Source organism: Lycorma delicatula, chromosome 5 (assembly GCF_047948215.1).
Source record: "Lycorma delicatula isolate Av1 chromosome 5, ASM4794821v1, whole genome shotgun sequence".
Taxonomy (NCBI): Eukaryota; Metazoa; Arthropoda; class Insecta; order Hemiptera; family Fulgoridae; genus Lycorma; species Lycorma delicatula.
The window spans coordinates 109,144,514-109,164,338 of record NC_134459.1 but is presented as its reverse complement, the minus strand read 5'-3'; the positions used below and the strand labels follow the sequence as shown (position 1 = coordinate 109,164,338).

The window sequence follows — 19,825 nt, the reverse complement described above, 5'->3', positions numbered from 1 at the left end:
TCCAGGATGCCTTAGTATGTGGCCTATAAGTCTGTCTCTTCTTTTAACTATATTTTTTCAAATGCTTCTTTCTTCATCTATTTGCCGCAATACCTCTTCATTTGTCACTTTATCCACCCATCTGATTTTTAACATTCTCCTATAGCACCACATTTCAAAAGCTTCTAATCTTTTCTTCTCAGATACTCCGATTGTCCAAGTTTCACTTCCATATAAAGCGACACTCCAAACATACACTTTCAAAAATCTTTTCCTGACATTTAAATTAATTTTTGGTGTAAACAAATTATATTTCTTACTGAAGGCTCGTTTAGCTTGTGCTATTCGGCATTTTATATCGCTCCTGCTTCGTCCATCTTTAGTAATTTTACTTCCCAAATAACAAAATTCTTCTACCTCCATAATCTTTTCTCCTCCTATTTTCACATTCAGCGGTCCGTCTTTGTTATTTCTACTACATTTCATTACTTTTGTTTTGTTCTTGTTTATTTTCATGCGATAGTTCTTGCGTAGGACTTCATCTATGCCGTTCATTGTTTCTTCTAAATCCTTTTTACTCTCGGCTAGAATTACTATATCATCAGCAAATCGTAGCATCTTTATCTTTTCACCTTGTACTGTTACTCCGAATCTAAATTGTTCTTTAACGTCATTAACTGCTAGTTCCATGTAAAGATTAAAAAGCAATGGAGATAGGGAACATCCTTGTCGGACTCCCTTTCTTATTACCGCATCTTTCTTATGTTCTTCAATTGTTACTGTTGCTGTTTGGTTCCTGTACATGTTAGCAATTGTTCTTCTATCTCTGTATTTGAACCCTAATTTTTTTAAAATGCTGAACATTTTATTCCAGTCTACGTTATCGAATGCCTTTTCTAGGTCTATAAACGCCAAGTATATTGGTTTGTTTTTCTTTAATCTTCCTTCTACTATTAATCTGAGGCCTAAAATTGCTTCCCTTGTCCCTATACTTTTCCTAAAACCAAATTGGTCTTCTCCTAACACTTCCTCCGCTCTCCTCTCAATTCTTCTGTATAGAATTCTAGTTAAGATTTTTTATGCATGGCTAATTAAGCTAATTGTTCTGTATTCTTCACATTTATTTTCTCCTGCTTTCTTTGATATCATGACTATAACACTCTTTTTGAAGTCTGAGGAAATTCCCCTTTTTCATAAATATTACACACCAGTTTGTATAATCTATCAATCGCTTCCTCACCTGCACTGCGCAGTAATTCTACAGGTATTCCGCCTATTCCAGGAGCCTTTCTGCCATTTAAATCTTTTAATGCTCCCTTAAATTCAGATCTCAGTATTGTTTCTCCCATTTCATCCTTCTCAACTTCCTCTTCTTCCTCTATAACACCATTTTCTAATTCATTTCCTCCGTACAACTCTTCAATATATTCCGCTCATCTATCGACTTTACCTTTCGTATTATATATTGGTGTACCATCTTTGTTTAACACGTTATTAGATTTTAATTTATGTACCCCAAAATTTTCCTTAACTTTCCTGTATGCTCCGTCTATTTTACCAATGTTCATTTCTCTTTCCACTTCTGAACACTTTTCTTTAATCCACTTTTCTTTCGCCAGTTTGCACTTCCTGTTTGTAGCATTTCTTAATTGCCGATAGTTCCTTTTACTTTCTTCATCACTAGCATTCTTATATTTTCTACGTTCATCCATCAGCTGCAATATATCGTCTAAAACCCAAGGTTTTCTACCAGTTCTCTTTATTCCGCCTAAGTTTGCTTCTGCTGATTTAAGAATTTCCTTTTTAACATTCTCCCATTCTTCTACATTTTCTACCTTATCTTTTTTACTCAGACCTCTTGCGATGTCCTCCTCAAAAATCTACTTTACCTCCCCTTCCTCAAGCTTCTCTAAATTCCACCGAATCATCTGACACCTTTTCTTCAGGTTTTTAAACCCCAATCTACATTTCATTATCACTAAATTATGGTCGCTATCAATGTCTGCTCCAGGGTAAGTTTTGCAGTCAACGAGTTGATTTCTAAATCTTTGCTTACCCATGATATAATCTATCTGATACCTTGCAGTATCGCCTGGCTTTTTCCAAGTGTATATTCTTCTATTATGATTTTTAAATTCGGTATTGGCAATTACTAAATTATACTTCGTGGAAAACTCTATAAGTCGGTCCCCTCTTTCATTATTATTATTATTATATAATTATTTTCTTATTTACCCCTGTACACTTAAAGAATGAAATAATATACAAAAATTCATATTTTGTCTGCAGTTAATCTATCGTCAGTAATTTTTTTTTTTAATTTCGGATGAAATGCAGTATATTTTTTCCTACCGTTTTAGTTTGAAATTATGAAAACTCCATTTACTCAATCTTATATTATAATTATCCACTTATGTTACCATTATTAGGATTTTTGTTGGAATAATAATAATAGTAACAGTAAGAATAATAATTTTCTGTGGGGATGCATAAATTTTTATAATATTACTTTCAATTAAAACGTTAATTAAATTATAATTATATTCATTTAAAAACATAACACTTAAAAACCATATAAACTTGCAGATTGCGTGTAGTCTTTTCATTAAATTAAAAGTTTTACTTATGAATGTACTCAAAATTTCATAAAATTAGAACATTTTAACATGAAATGGTTATTTAAATCATTGCAGTTCTTTTTATAATAATTTATGTTTTTACTGGAGTTAATTTTAATATTTCAATAATATTAAATTTCCAATTCTGAAAAAGTGAAAGTGTTTAAGTAAAATCTTTTCGTACTTTATAATTAACAGTCGATTAAAAAACGTTTAATCTATACATTATATTCAATTAAGTTGCTAAAATAGAATATTTAAATTAAATTCTCCATTAATTTTCAATTATTATTTAAATAGAAATTAGCTTAATGTAATAGTAATATACAGTCTAATAAGCCAGACAACAGCATTATTTATTCCCTTATTTCTCATCTTGTTACCATGTCTTACTTAAAACAAGATGTATATTTTAATAAATCTTGCCTGAATACAACTAATGGTGTTTAGTAATTATTATCGGCAATCAAACATCCTTTGAAGCTGCAAAATTCGAAATTTGATTTAATTTCATTTTTACTTCCTTGTACGAAGTAAAGGGGGAGGTATTGTGATCGCGAAATATTTCGGTTTTCAGTTCAACGGAAATATTCATTTTGACTAGTTTTGGCATGACGTCGGTACATACGTACGTATTTATGTACATATGTACCTCACATAACTCAAAAACGATTAGCCGTAGGATGTTGAAATTTTGGATGTTGGTTTTTCCTTATTTGATTGCAATCGTCCGAACCAAAAGTGTCAATAAAAGCCCAGAATCCAAACAAATTTGGATTTTGGAGTTTTTCTTAACTGCTGTAATAAGCCCTCATTGATACATCGTTGAGACCTTTTCAACTATGTATCATTATCATAAGTGTTACTTTCATTGGTTCCTGAGTTATAGCCAAATAAAATTTAATTAATGAAATATTTGGATCTTATAAGGGGAAGGCACATCGGTTCGAATCAGACTTCATCTCCTTTTTTTTTAATTTTTTTTTAAATTTAAATATATTGATTTATTAACAATTATTAATTTCTGATTGTAAAAAAAAATTACGATAAATAATAATTCAATACTAATAAAATAAAAAAATTATGAAAAATATGAAAGTTATTAATGAAATAAAATTTTATGTACTTTTCAGTTTAAAAAAAAAAATTGCGTGTGTAATTTTAATAGGAGTACAAGGAAGTCATGTGGTGTTCACATCATTTTTTATTACAGTTATAATTTTGTAATTAACTGTTTTAATTTTTATAATTTTATAAATTTTTCATGAAATATTTTCAAATACAGTAATCCGATAGCATTATGCGTCTATCCCCTAATAACATTCATTAAATGTGCAAATACGTTTTCTTACATAAAATTTGTCTTTACTGAACTCAAACATTCTTTTTAGATTACGATTCACATGTTTGAAATAGAAAAAAATATATATATTTATTTCATCACACAAAAAACAATTTTCAAAAAGAATCCAAAAAATTAATATTAAAGCGTATTATATTCGTAAATGATCAGGAGTTTGGCGAAACACAAATTTTAAATTTAGGAATTCTTTTTATGGAATATTATGTTTAATATAATGAATTATTATTACCCCTTTTATGATAACGCCTTATATGGTAAACCACATACATAGAGAGGGTGTTGTACCTCATTTATTAATTACTGTACAAACTTCAGAGTGCGAATAAGCTATTAAAAAAACGGAGAATTTTTTTCAGTTTTACTAAGTATATAAGAATTTATATATTTTTTTAGTTCATAGGTATTATCGTCGTTTTGTATGAGAGTACAAAATTAAATCAATAAAGCTATCAATTTTATTTAAATACGTTTCGCAGCCTTTTTCATAATCCTTTTTTTGTTTTCTTAAAGTTTCTTCTCCTTATTTTTTTTTTTTAAATCGACTTCAGTTTTTCGTGATACCTTTAGTTATAATGATTTTACGCAGAAGAATCGGCTGTATAAGCTTTTAACTAAGAAGAGTCAAGGTTTTCTGTCAGAATCTCCTTCCCTTAGTCACGGTGTCAGTTTCGTGGCGCTTAACACTTTTTTTGTTGATTATACAAGATATGCATTATTGTGAATAGTAAAATTAATAATATCACAGTACTATAGATAATAAAGATACTATAGCATTTATGATGATCAACTTCTTTCTTTTTCTATTTAGCCTCCGGAACCCCCGTAAGGCTTCAAAGGATGAATGCGGATGATATGTATGAATGTAAATAAAGTGTAGTCTTGTACAGTCTCAGGTCGGCCGTTCCTGAGATGTGTGGTTAATTGAATCCCGACCACTAAAAAACACCGGTATCTACGATCTACTATTCAAATCCGTATAAAAGTAATGATCAACTACTGCATGGCAGTTTCCTCTCCTAGTGGTTCAACCAGCTACTTATATGCTTAGTAGTACCAGAATGGTCTGCTTTCTAAAATATTCTATTACTTCAAATCTTTCAGATAAAGTTAGCTGAGAACTCTGAAGTACATTAAAATTTACGTTAACGATAGTAGAAAACATCCTCTCCAAGTTGACTTATAAATAAAAAGGTAGTTTGTATTTAGGCAGATACATCTAATATGAACACCTATTTAAAGAATATTGCAATAAATGTTTCTTAAAGTTTAGTAGCTAGGAAAAAAAGAATAGATATGCTGGATGTCCGCGAGAGAGAGTTGGAAAATTTAATATAAATATTTTAAGAAATTCAAGTAGGAAAATCATATTTCTGACCAATAGATTCATTATGTCAACAATAAAAAATATCATCCTCCCACAAATTAAAAATTTTACTTAAAATAAATAAATCATGTTATACAAAAATAAAAAAAATTGAATAACTTTTCTAACATATCCTGACTAATAGTATATAATACTTTCACTTTTTTAGCCGGCTCGTAGCGAAGAGATTATTTCACCGAAAGCCATACACGAGTTCTGTAAAAAAGTTTTACAATGCTTTTTTTGTCTAAAATAAATGATTTTTCTTTTTACTTCAAAGGAAGCAGCTAGATTCTGGTATCTGAAATTGCCTCTTTTTAATGAGAAGGTACAAAGAAACTTAAAAATCAAAAGAGCTAATGTTCGTTGTTGATTAAAGAACGAATTCCCGGGAGAAAAGATGTCCTTACAATGTAATAATAGTATATATATAAATTTATTATTATTATTATGACAAAGGTAGAGTATTTAATAAGAAAAGTGTTTAAAAGTTTTTTATTTTACAATTATTTAGGAATTTAGCTTTTGAAAGTATTAGCATTTATTGTATTATTTACGTGAAAATGAATTCAGAGCGATTAAAAAATAAAGCCTATAAAAAACATTGTATTATTTAAAAAAGGAATTTTCAAATCAAAAGAAAATACCAATACTTTAATTTTACTTTTATTTTAATTATTCAGGTACTTTAAAATACCGGCAGATAATAAATTTCTAAATTCTATATATTCCTAAATAGCATATAATTTTAAATATAATAATAAAATCTGTATATACAGAGTGTTACAATTGTACTTTTTTTATTTTTATCAGAACTTATCTTCATATTTTTTTTAAAAATCAAGATAATAAAAATAAAATCAATTCATATAATTGGAATCATGAAAATAAATTCGTGAGTATGAAATTAATCGATAAACAAACATATCAACAACTATTTTTATCATTGCTTGATATGATTAAAAAATAATTATTGTATTAGGATCTAATCTCATTCAGTTCGGAGTGAAGTGTAAACTTTTAATTAATTACATCAAACGAAGTTCCCTTAAAATAAAGCTTTACATCCTCTGTAAATTAAATACAGCAGTAAATTATAAAGTAAAACATACGCACCTCGGTTCAAAGAAACAAGTAATTTCCTTCATTACTAACGTAAATTTTGTTTACTTTTTACCTTTATAAATTCATTACAAATGCCTGAAACTTGTGCGTAGAAACATAGTGTGTAATATTTACCGCCAAAGAAAAGGAGCCTGTACAACCTGGATCTGACTCTAAAAACTAAAGAGCAAAACTGTTAAATCAGGCCAGCGAAATAGAAAGAATTTACTTATTATAAGTCTGTGTACAGAATTGTTTTAAAAAATAAAATTACACATTGTGTTTGCTAAAATTCAGATAACACAAATCTTTCTAATGTCAAGCTTGAACACGTAAATTTGCTTGAAACACAAATAAGTAGATGTAAAAAATGTAAAGTTATATCTAAAATCAAGGCTGCCATCAAATTTCTTAAGTAATACCCAAAGAAAACGACTTTATTATAACGTGACAGTTGGATTGAAGAGAAGAGCATATATTTATACATGGATTACCACTTTACTTCTTTGCTTATGTTAATTTTTGTACAAGAAATGGATACTAAGGAAACTGAATTTAGGAAGAAAAGTTTCGTTTGTGGGGTTACAGGCAAGGCTAATTGTAATAAGTTGATTAAAAAAAATAAAAAATTCCACTTATTTAAAATTTATTAAATCAGAACAGTTTCGGAAGTTATTTCCTCTTAAACCAACTTTTCTCATCAGTCGCTTAAATTATTCTTCATTTTTTCATTTATTTCTATTTCTGTTGTTATTATTATATTTTTTTTAATCTTATTTATAAATCTGAACTTTGTCTTTCCATACATTTTTTTTAATTTCTGTTCGATTCTATTATTATAAACTGCTACTTCTTGACTAGTATTTATGAAGCTAATTATTATTTTATAAAAATAAGCGCAAATGGTAGTATGTTACTATTATCGAGGTATGATACGTTTAACTTTACAAAACAGGAAATTATTGCGTTTATTATATGAATTTATTTTCATTAAATATAAATAGTTTTGACGTATCTTTTTATAAGTTAATATAGAAATAGGATTCAAATGTTTGTTTGCGCAGAACGTAACACGCAATTAAGGTCGCGGCAATGTCAAATTGGAGATGGTTATTTCTTGAACAAAGTAACAAAAAATGTGATAATAATTTTACAAAATATCACATTTTCACCCGCAGGTCTCGGGTTCGAATCCCGATCAGGCATGGTACTTTCACACGCTATAAAAATTGTCATTCATCTTATCCTCTTAAGCGATACCTAACTGTGAAAAATTTATCTTTACAATAATTTGCCACAAAAGAAAACTAAGCTTAAAAAGACAAAAATAAAAATGATTTCTCTTATAACTTTCAATTAAATGAGACTACCAAGGTTGTTTTATTTATTTAATATTGTTAATTTAACTTTGAGAATAAAAGTTCCTTTTTAATCAAGAATAAAAGAAAAAATATAAAAATGATATCAGAACATTTAAGTTCGCTATTTCAGTTCGCTTATTTAGTGTAAGTACTAGGTTGCAATTAAATAAAACAAGTGAATAGAATTGTGATCTCTTGCTTACGTCATCAACTCACTTTTATTTTTGACTTTACTCTTTGACAAGTGTCTCATTACCGGTTAGCCGGATTTAATCTCAATGCTGATGCATGTTTCATGTTGTTCTATGTTATTTTAAAGGGAGTAAACTGTTCCTCTCATTCCTGATACTTCCCTTTCGTACTGTCTCTCTCTCCCTGTCCCCCTCTCTCACTCGTACTCCCTCGCTTCCGCTTCTTTCACGACCCTTTTCTATCGTTTCACTAGGTTTTTAAGTAATTAAAACGAATATAAAAACCTGAGCGTCCTTAATTATTTTAAGGTAAGTTTTTATTTCATGTTATTTATTTTTTTATCACAGTTTATGTATCAATAGCGTACATTTACCTAGGTTATTATTGCGCGTTATGAAACCGTTTACGTTTTATATTAATCTCATCAAGCCCCACTGGAACTTGTAATGATAGGGGTGGTGGGTAATTACTAAAGTAGGCCAACTCTTTAGTTTATAATAGCTTGATGGAAAGTGTACGTAGAATAATTAAAACTCAAAATTATTTCATAATTTCCTGTGATTAAAAATTAATTTTTTTATTAAATATTCTAATTAAAAGTGGGTTTTTTATACTCTTAATCGGTTTTATCGATACGAATAGTTCGATTTCTTAACACCAAAGGATTAAATTTCCTCGTTAATCTACTTTTTAAGTTGAATATTTTGAATATCATAATTTAATTTATTAATTACTCTAAATTCGTCGTAAAATTTATTAACAAAACGATTAATTGGGAGATTACAAACCCTTTTTAAACCAAACCTATATTAATGCAAAGTTTTTCTATTTTAATACTAATTTATTTTTTTATAAATTATCAAAATATTTTTGTGTAATTCGTTTTATTATAAAATTTCTTTCTGACTTAATTAAAGCTTCATTTTTATTGAAAACCCCGTAATTATTTCGTCTCATTTCATTAATGCAGATTTATTTCTTTTCTTATCTCGTAATTAATCTTACTCGTAAGGAAAATATTGCGAATATCTATAGCTGCAGTATTTTTCTCAAAATATTTTTAAAATAATAAAAGAAATGTACGCAAACGTATACTGTTGATTTTTCAACGGTACAGCAAACATGTAACGTGGAGAGGGATGCCCGACTTAGAGGACACCTCCATCTAAATCCCAAACACTACTGTAACTAGCCTGGTGACTCATCGATAGTCATCTTCTTTCTTAGAAATACTTTTTCCTTTCAAAATCACAAAATATATTTTAGATCACCGGCTCGTAATTTGACATTAGAAATTCAATGTTATAGCGTAGATAAATATAGAAATAGATCTAGAGACGTCAATGGAAATTTCTAATTAGTTCATGCGACAAAATTAACCAAACTAATATTTTGTTACAGTACAGTTGCGTCCAGAGGCTCTTTTAATTTAAATACCTTAGCATAGACTTAAAAAATTCTCCAAAAAAGTGGGTGTTTAATTGTCTAATCGAATTTACTCATAAGTAAAATGTCTGTGATTTAATTTTTTATTATAAAATATGCAGAATTATCTCAGTAATTTACTAAGCAAACTATAAACGGATTTTCAAAAACAGAATGAATAGCCCTCCCATTCTAAAATCATTTTGTTACTTATTTTGAAGATGACAGTAGAGATGAGGTGTAGACAGTACATTGTCTCCGTGTTAGCTTTCAGTTAGCTTCGGTTTTACTGTAAATAATAAATTAATAACAATTTCGTGTTTTGTGAAAGATTTGTGCTATCCATCCATAATTTAAAACATTATTTTTCGTTTGAAAACGTACTTTTCGTACGAAAAATATTTAAAATTGAAGTAATAGGTTCAAACTCAAGGAAACAATATGGATTATAAGATTTTAGCAATACTTTTTAAAGAAAAAAAGGAAATCTCGTAAATTCTTAACTTATGCATAAATGTAAGCCTGTAATCTAGTATATATTCGAAATCATTTAAAACTACAACATTATAATTTATGTAGATAGTAGTTGTAATTTTGGATACGAAGGGTAAACTAAACGAAAGATTGAAACCACAATAAAAGAGAATTTACTTCATTATTAAATATAGAAGACCACAGGATTCGGCTGTAGTTCAGCATTGGATGCAAACTTATTGCTAACACATTTTTTTATTATAAACGAGTGTTTTAGTGTACGTAATAAACAGAAATTAAATAATGGAAAACCTCCTTTATCAACAGTAAGCAAAAACGTCTTTACTAAATAATGGTGGGGGACCATTATTCAATACACTGGCTGAATTTTTAATTTTGTTATGAAATTTTTCAGTCATAATAATATTTATTTATTTCTTCCTAAAATATTGTTAATCGTTGGGGATATTTGTTTTGTTGGTTTAAGGTTCATACTGTCTTTATTTTTCTTGAGATAAGCTTCATTTACAACCTATAAAACAGGGGTACTCAGTCTGAATTGATATTTAAATATTTATGAAAATTTACACTTTTTATTTAGATTGCCTAGAGCGAACAACAGGTATTGCTTTTGTTATAATAAAATTCCGAATAAAAATGCTAATTTTACAGTGTTTTGTGAGTAGTACTGATTATTTAACGATTAATATTGTTGTTATTATTATGGTTTTTATTATTTCTGTTTTTTCTATTTATTTTTTTATAAATATTTTTTCCGTACTGTTTAGTGATGACTGTTTTAACAATTTAAAATGGCCATATAGGTTTAAATTATAAGAAAAATTTATTTGTATCAGTTTTTAAGAGTAGTAAAGTTTTGTCTAATTACCTCAATAACCGTTTAGCATAGCTATTTATATTTTTAATAACCATTTTGTAATTTTTTTCTGTTGAACTTGTAAATAATAATTTTATTTTATTTTCATTTCCAGTGATAAAAACCGAAAGTATTACAGACATAAGCCTCCAAAATTTATTTAAGTCCATGATTAGGTGAGAGAAATTAAGTCACTTAACTAATTATGAATTTATCGATTCTTCAATAGATTTTGAATGTTACTATAATTTTTTTTTTTTGTTTCATTTAGACAGTTTGAGGGAAAATAAGTATATAATCTACATAAGCGTCAAACAAGTTTATACATTAAATCAATGGTAAAATATATTTTTTGAAACCTTTTATCAGACATTGTTAGAAATTCCGAAAAATTCAAAGACAAATATAATAGAACAATCTATTTCTATAAGTTTTTAAATAAACAGTTTTTTCAGTGTAATTTGGATATAATTATAAAATTATACAATTGAAATAATTTTGTATTACATTTATTAAAAAAAAAAAAAATTAACTTTTTTCGAAGCGAAGAAAATAGTTAACCATGTTTAAATAAGTTTTATCGTAAAAACGTTAAGAAAATTCGTCTCTTGTTAAGTTTAATCTTTCTAACAACTTACCGTCAGGTCTTTACTTCTCTTCCATCCTCTTTCCGTTCCTTTTTATCATCATTCATAGCTTATCGTATTTTCACACTTCCTATATTCTAAAACTTGTAACATATTTACTTCCTTCTGGTAAATTAATTTTGCTTCCTTTAATAACATCAACACATATTAGTATTAAAGTCCCTGCTTCAGTGTTTATTTATATTTATACCTTTAACCGCTTTGGACTATCTACAACTTACTGATTATTTATTTAAAATGCTTTATATTAAAGAGAATTTAAAAAAAAAGTTTATTAAAATAAATATCACGATTAGTTAAGATGTATGCTAAAATAAACGTAGTGAATGTCATATAAAGTGATAGATTATTCATTATTTCAACTATTTATTGAAATAATCCTTCTAATCAATGTAAAATTTAAAAAAAAAATTGTAGCTAATTATTTATAATAATGGTTAAATTAAATAATTTTTTTTTATTAATTTTTTTTTATGTACTGATTAAAAGTAGGATTGTAAGAAGAAAAAATTTCTTCTTCCGAAAATTTGGCACCTTCCTACATTTCTTTGACTAATTAAAATTACCTAAGACATATTAATCTCATATTGTAAGAAGTTATGCTTACAAATTTGTTAGTTTAGCCAAACCTCAAATACTATATGTTAATTTTTTCCTCATTACTCATTCCACTGGTTGATGCTATTCTCGAATCATCTGTTTCACTTATTTCAGTCATTGTCTTCCTTTACAACGTTTATCATCTACATATTGTCACTTGTACGCAGCTCGATTAGGATATTGAGATATTGACAATTGAAAATGTTTATGTAATTACAATTTATTAGTTTAGGAGCGTAAATAAAATAAGACAAATCAATAATAACAATGACGATAAGAATAATAAACAGCTTACAATAATAATCAGAATAATAAGAATAATGACAACAGCAAAAAGTATTAATAATAAATGTCAATAATAAGCAAATAATAGTCATAGTAATCACAACCACAACAATACTCCTAATAATAATAAACAGTGATTACATACAAAACAAAATTTTAAATAATCGTCAGGATTTATTTACAGGTAGTTAAATATTGAAAACCAAAATTCAGTTCCATTAACAAAAGACATTAGCATTACCGCTAATCTTAACACTTTTAACAACTAGTATTGTATTAACAAGAATAGTACAATAGATAAGACAAGTAAAATGTTCTTTTACTGCAAATACCTTTGCTGTTCATAAATAAAACTACTCTAATAATTTATGAATGAAATTTAGTACATTATCTCTTTCACTTATAATCTAACAGTAATTCAGCGAACCACTTCTTGTTTTCATGTACTGGAATTACTTGTGACGTCACCTTAATCGCGTCGAACTTGTACGCCCTGGAAATTCCTTCCTTCACTGACCTTCTCGCAGAATGCTCTCGCTTCAAACTCGCATAATAACTCCTCACTTAGAATTCTCTCGCAGAACTGATTTCAACTCGTCTTCCCTGGAGTATTTATACTACTATCCTCTTAACCTACAAGACCCGACCCCCAGCTGAGCGTGAGAACAATCGACCGAACCTTTTCATTTTCCCATGTATTTCTACTCCGGGTCCGGTAACTCTTTTCACGGAACAACATCTATTTAGATGTGCTGTTTCAGCGGGCAGTATTATAAAGGACGATTGTTAAAAGGGCTTGAACCTTTACTAAAACGGTTCCTTTTAGCCCCCTTTTGGATTCTTCCCATTATTATATTTGCTACTACTTTCTTCTTAATCTGGCAGGAATCTGTTATCGGGTCCGTTATACCGGTTTTGTTACAATATCTATCTGTAACCAAATTAATAAATCTAGAAAATGGAAATTTGTTACGTATGAAAAATGCAATGCCTGACCTGGATTGGAATCTGGAACCTCCGGATGAAAGGCAAAGTCACTACTACTCCGCTACAGTGATCGGCAAATTTACCTTAAAACAATTAATGTCGTTACTTAAAGAAATATTTACAGCATATTATTTTTAAGAATAACATAAATATCGTTCTCTGTGAATTTTACAAATTTGATTATTTTGTTTAAACGTATTTTAACATTGTAAATGAATTTAATGTAATGGGATTAGGTCTGTAAAAAATATTAATCGAAATAAATATTAAAGTTAACTTTTTGTTTTATTAAATTACATTTGAAAACAAATGTTCATGATTTGATGATCTGATCAATTAATTTTTTTTTTTGCCTATGAATTTATTGTGTTTTGTTTCACTGCTGACCATAATAATACCTATTATTCCAATATTTGTAAAAGTAATGAACTTAAAATATTTGAAACTTTAAATATTTTAATATATAAGGAATGGTAAAGGATGACATAATTAATATCTACATGATTGTTTGAAATAAGTGAACAGAATTATTGTTTGAAATAAGTGAACAGAAAGATGTATTTCCATTCTTTTCTTTTTTCAAGAGATGGATGACATTTCTATTTTTAAGTTGTTTTAATTTTAACATAACATAGTCTTATTTTGGTAAATTCTGCATTTTAATTTTTTTTAAATAGAGGATGGTAAACAATACCATTGGATGGGCTTGAGTTTTCTGTTCCGTTGAAAATTCCTAGAGTTTTACTTAAAATTTGACTCCTTACACAACACGTTATTAGACAAGCCGATGGAAATAAAATATTCAATCACCCCATATTCAAGCAATAAATATTTTATATTCTCGTTACAATGTTAGAATAATCTACATAATGAGCTTTAAATTTCACAATTTTCAAATCCGAACAATTTTGTAAGAAGATTTTTTTTTAGGACCTTCCAATGACGTTTCCTCTGTAATACAAAAAGAGAGCTAGCATTATTTTCATCAGAGTCATTAATTCATTATTTCATCAGGACGTAGATCTCATTGTTTAACTGCTTTTCCGGTGGTGATTCGTTGCTTTTTTTACTAATATTATGTTTCAAAATTATACTAACATGAGAATAATAGTAATAGGATAATCGTAAGTTATAAATCTTTTTCAGAAAGAATGAACTAACATATAATACTAATATTCAAGAATAATTAAAAAAATATATATTTTTTTGTATAAATCTCAGATAATAAAAATATAATCCACTGGACCCTGGGTGGATTTAAATAGAGAGAATTAATAAGACTTTTTTATTTATTTCGGATTAAACAATTCTAGAATTTCAACAGAAAATTAGTATGAATCAATGGAAAATCATTTACAGAACTTAAATAATCGAACTTTATAAAAATTGATTAAGCCAGTAATTTAAGTACTAGGTTAAGAAAAGGTTCACAGTGTTAAACAAAAAAGTCAATTAAATTTAAAATTGTAACTAATAACCTGTACTAGAATCTGAAATTGTATGTTAGTAAATTAGTGATCTAGAGTTGAGATACTCGGGCCTCTTTGTTATTTCTTTACAATGAACTTCTTTTTGTAGAAATGATCACCTAGAGTTTAATATCTCTCAGTTCACGTTTTGAGTTGAAATAAATTAACTAATAAAATGATTTAATTCTTTTTTCTTGGATCGTAACTCTCATTATAAATGTTACTTTATATCTTCATCTGCATATAAATGAAATACAAAATAGATTAACTTTCTTTATTGCAGTTTTTATTGCAGGCAAAATCCTGTTTACGCAATGTATTTATTTTTAAGAAATTTATTTCGAATAGTTAGAATTTTTAATTTACCAATGTTTTATATTTGTGAAGTAAACAAATACGATTTTTATTATATGTATTTATTAAAATTAGGTAGCCTAGTCGTAAAATATCTAACTAATACCGTTGAAAATTCAATTCTGGTTGAAGTTTCTACTTAAAGTGAACCTTTTAGAAAACGGGTTGCATTTATGAATTATGCATAACCTTTAGTACGTCAAATTCATTCCCTATAAAATTTAAAAGAAAATAAGTGAAGCATACATAATGGGTGTAATAACAAAATGGCTTTAAATTTTAAAGTGTTTTTATTATTAAAAAAAAACTATACTATTAATTTTTTTCCAGAAATTTAATTTTAAGGTGTATGTGTGAGTAGTGTATGTACACACTACACTCACTACAGCCCTGAACGCAAGCGCGCGCACATAATACACACACACACACACACACACACACACACACACACACACACACACATATATATATATATATATATTAGAGATTATTTATTTTTATGGAAATTATTTAATGAAGTTAATTAATAATATTACAGACGTAAGTAAAAAAGATCACAGACTCAGTTCATTGTTTTTTTGTGTAATTTTCATGAACGGACCTTATTTTGCCTTATTTTTGTTACCTTTTCTTTTTAATTTTAACTTTTCATTAAATGAAAGTAATAGTTATTGTTGAAGAAAAATTTATTAGTGTTTAAATTCATTTTTAAACCATAGTTTGTTATTGTTTTTTTTTTTTTTGTAATTAATTAGTTTGTAACCTACAAACATTTATAAAAGAGCATTTTTATCAACAAAACGAACAGTGAAACAAATTTATTTAGTTTTTGAAATGAACTTATGCTTGATATTAATCAAAGCTATACCACCTCTCTTATAATTTTACATAAGAAATTTCATTTGGGTGTAATCAGAACTGGACATTTTATATATATATATATACACACACACACACACACACACACGTTTATTTTTTTAAATTATTGAATATACGAACCACTGACAATCAATCAATCAAAGTTTTTTTTTATTTTAATTTTAAAATTTAAGTTAAAAGTTGATTAAACTTCATGCACAAGGTATTTAGTAGTAGACCTATTGACAACTCTCAAAAAAAAATCCTTAGTTTAACTTTTAATAGTTTTAAAGCTTGAACAATAAGTATGATTGCATTTTTTTATAAAATAGTTTCACACTCAGTATTACTCACACATAAATCACATATTAAAATTATATATGAAGTTGTGCCTTGTTGGGACAAAATCCCTAATAAAAGTAATTTTAGTTTTTGAAAAAAAGGGTGTTTAAAAAGTATCTCTCTTCATTAAATACGTTTAAAAAAAATATATACATATATATTTCTAAACGTTTTATAGTATGAACAGATTCGTTACTTGGATGTGAAATGAGCTTTATATATCTCTGGTATCATTTATTGATATTGAGATCTTTTCAAGATTTTAAAAATTTACAAAAAGTTTTATTGCAGAAAAATTGCTTCTCTAATTTTTTTTATATCTTGTCCATAAAACAAAAAAAAAAAGAGTTTTAGATAGAAAACTGATTTTGACTTCATTATATATGAATAAATGAATTTTTGAATGAATTATTTTAAATGAATGATTCAAAGGAGTGAAAAGTGGCGTAAATAATCTTAAACTTAGATTTTATTTTATATCTTATTTGCAAACATTATATTTGCTACAAACGTTAGATTATTAAATTTCATCTGCTTAAAAATATACCTATATTAGAAATTTATTTTTAAAACTTTACAGTGTATGTATATGTCTGAATAAATATCTAAAGGATTATATCTGAGTACGAGAAACAAAAAAAAAGAATATTTCGAATTCCACTATAGACATTTAAGAAATGACGAATAGGTTTTTAAAGTCAGAGTTCAGGAATCATTAGTTACTGCTGTTTCTTCACAATTTAGAGATCAGATGTTTTTACAGGTTACGGCTTAAGTATTTCTAAAGATTAATGTCTAGTTTATGGAAAAACTTCTCTTTCCACAAGAGCCCGAGGCCAGTGAAATGAAGCGTTCTCTCTCCCCGATCGCGAGACATTTCCAGTTGACTTTTGGTTTTAATAACAAAATTCATTGAAAATTTTACATATAAAGTAAGAATTTACAGTAAACTTGACATTAATAACTTGTAGTTAGATATTAGAACTTATTATAAGGTTTTTCAGTTCGTAATTTTTCTCTATTTATTGTTGTAAGTAAAATATTCGTTTCAGAGTATATGTATTTTTAAAGATCTGCCTTAAAATATGTTTTTGAAAATGTTAATTAATGATTTGATTAACTAAATGTTTTAGATGTAATTGATATTCATAATTTTTTTTATTTACTGGTGTTCATAATCGGCTTTTTGTATTTATAATGTCTTTTGTGCTTGCAACATTTATTTTTCAGGAATACTACCTGTTACAAGTATCATTATTTTTAATATTGCTTATAAAAGGATATGTTTTGTCTAGTTCTGTAACCTATTTTATTTGTCATAATTCTACTGAGTACTTTTAGCCACTGTATCTCATTCCTTTATCCCGTATAAAAATTATTTTAGAAGAAAATATTGACAAGTTTTGAAAAATAAAAGATATTTCCGACCAAAGTTTGGACAGGTATATCAAACTTTTATAAATGTCTTGAAAAATACATGTTTTGTAACAATATTCCCTATACACATTTATCTTACAAAAAAAAAACTATATCGTAATAATTTAGTTCTTTTTAGAAAATATATAAACTGAAAGTTAGTTCAATTTGCTTTTAAGATATTTTCTATGTATGATGTATTTTTTCAAATTTACTATAAAATAGTTTTCATATGAAATATGTGTGTACAGATTTAAATTTATTTACTTTTTTTATTTCATTTGATTATAATAATCAGTTATCCAGTAAACTATGAAACTTATTTATTTCCACCTCTTTTTTCTAACCACGAAAACAATATTTTTTCATGGTTATTGAACAATAAAATATTTCTGCAATACAAAATTAAAGTAATACAATATACATCTATGTATTTAAATTCCAAGTAACATAAGATTTTTGCTTTCAGTTATAAAAATAGAACAAAATTAAATTCTTCTTTCTTCTAAAATCAAATTGTGAAATTTCAACAACTTTAAAAAATAATTGAAATGTATAAAATTTGTTTACTTATTTTTTGACCGAAGAATGCGATTGTTGAATGTGTAGGAGGAAGCGGTTATTAAATTATTTTCCACAATCAAGTTTGAATCACGCTAAACTATTTCTAACCGTTTATAATCATTTTAAATTATACTTAAAAGAAAGTTATTTGTAATTTAATAATCATTATAGAAAATATTATTAATGTAATAACAAAAAAATTACGAAATATACTGTAATATTTTATTACAGTATTACACTGTACTACAGTATTTTTTTATTATTGGTTGAGAATTCTATCGGTTTATACCCATGATACAAAAATCGGATGTGGATACCATTTGACTTCCTTTTACGCCTACTAAATTACATATGCACATTTTTTGCTGCACTTCATTTAAAATTATTTCATTTGAAAGTGAGATGAAGAGGAAGAAAACGTTAAGACAAAGGAAATAATAAAAAGATTGAGAATAATGAATATAAAGAGAGAAAATTTGAAAACTAGAGAACGGTACACAAATTAAGATCAGGAGAGTTATATCAAACCAAAGAGAGATTAAATGGTTGGCACAGAAAACAAATGAACGAAATGATGATCAACTCCGACTTCAGGAGAACATTGTCCGACAATATCAAAGGAGTAATTAACTAAAAGATAAAAATTTTTTGCAGTTTATTAAAGATCAGGCATGTATGCCTCAGTGTATATCTTGTTCTTGGGAAGGTTTATTTTCCAGTTACATTGTAGTTAACTTTAATGTAGATAAAATTAAACAGAAATTCCAGGATAATTAAATAAAATTAAACAGAAATTAAACTAGAAAATCCAAAAATAATACAATCTTAAATTATTTTTTTTCAATTAATATTAAATAATCAGATGTTTCATCAAATTTAATACACATACACATACGTAATAATGCCTATTAAAATATATATACACATTTTTTTTAAAAATTCATAAAATTTTATTTCACTAATAACTTCTGACTCTTTTCTTCATATTTTTTTTTTATTGTTGTTATTGAATAATTAATTATTTATTGTATGTTTTTTTACAATTATGGGTTAATAATTATTAATAAATCAATATACTTAAATAAAAAAAAGTTAAACAAAAAGGAGATGAAGTCTGGTATGAACCGATGTGCCTTTCCTTTATAAGATCCAAATATTTCATTAACTAAACTTTAATTTCGCTACAACTCTGTAACCAATGAAAATAAGTACCAGTTATGATATATCGTTGAAAAACTCTCAATGTGGGTTTATTACTGCAGTTAAAAAAAGTCCAAAATCCAAATTTTTGGGGATTTTGGGCTTTTTGGACACATTTAGTTCAGTCAATTGCGGAGGTACACAACTAGATTTGTGTACCTAAAATCTTTTTGTAAGTCCTAAATCCAGAATTCAACATCCTACGGCTAATTGTTTTTGAGTCATGCGAGATACGTACGTACAGACGTCACGCTGAAACTAGTCAAATTGGATTCAGGGATGGTTAAAATGGATATTTCCCTTGAAATCTGAAAACCGTAAATTTTTGCGATCAATACTTCCTTTAC

General features: G+C 27.2%; 1 protein-coding gene across 5 annotated transcripts in view; it reads left to right on the top strand.

The window, feature by feature from the left end:
- The window catches only part of LOC142325295 (A-type potassium channel modulatory protein KCNIP1-like), a 698,781-nt gene that overhangs the window by 515,759 nt on the left and 163,197 nt on the right, over positions 1–19,825 (top strand). Inside the window, exon 1 of one of the 5 annotated variants that reach the window (XM_075366850.1) lies at positions 10,871–10,932. The exons of the other annotated variants lie outside the window; for them this stretch is intronic. The gene's annotated coding sequence lies outside the window, so the exon portion shown is untranslated. Of the gene's footprint in view, positions 1–10,870; positions 10,933–19,825 lie in introns of those variants that run through there. 5 annotated transcript variants of the gene reach the window in all.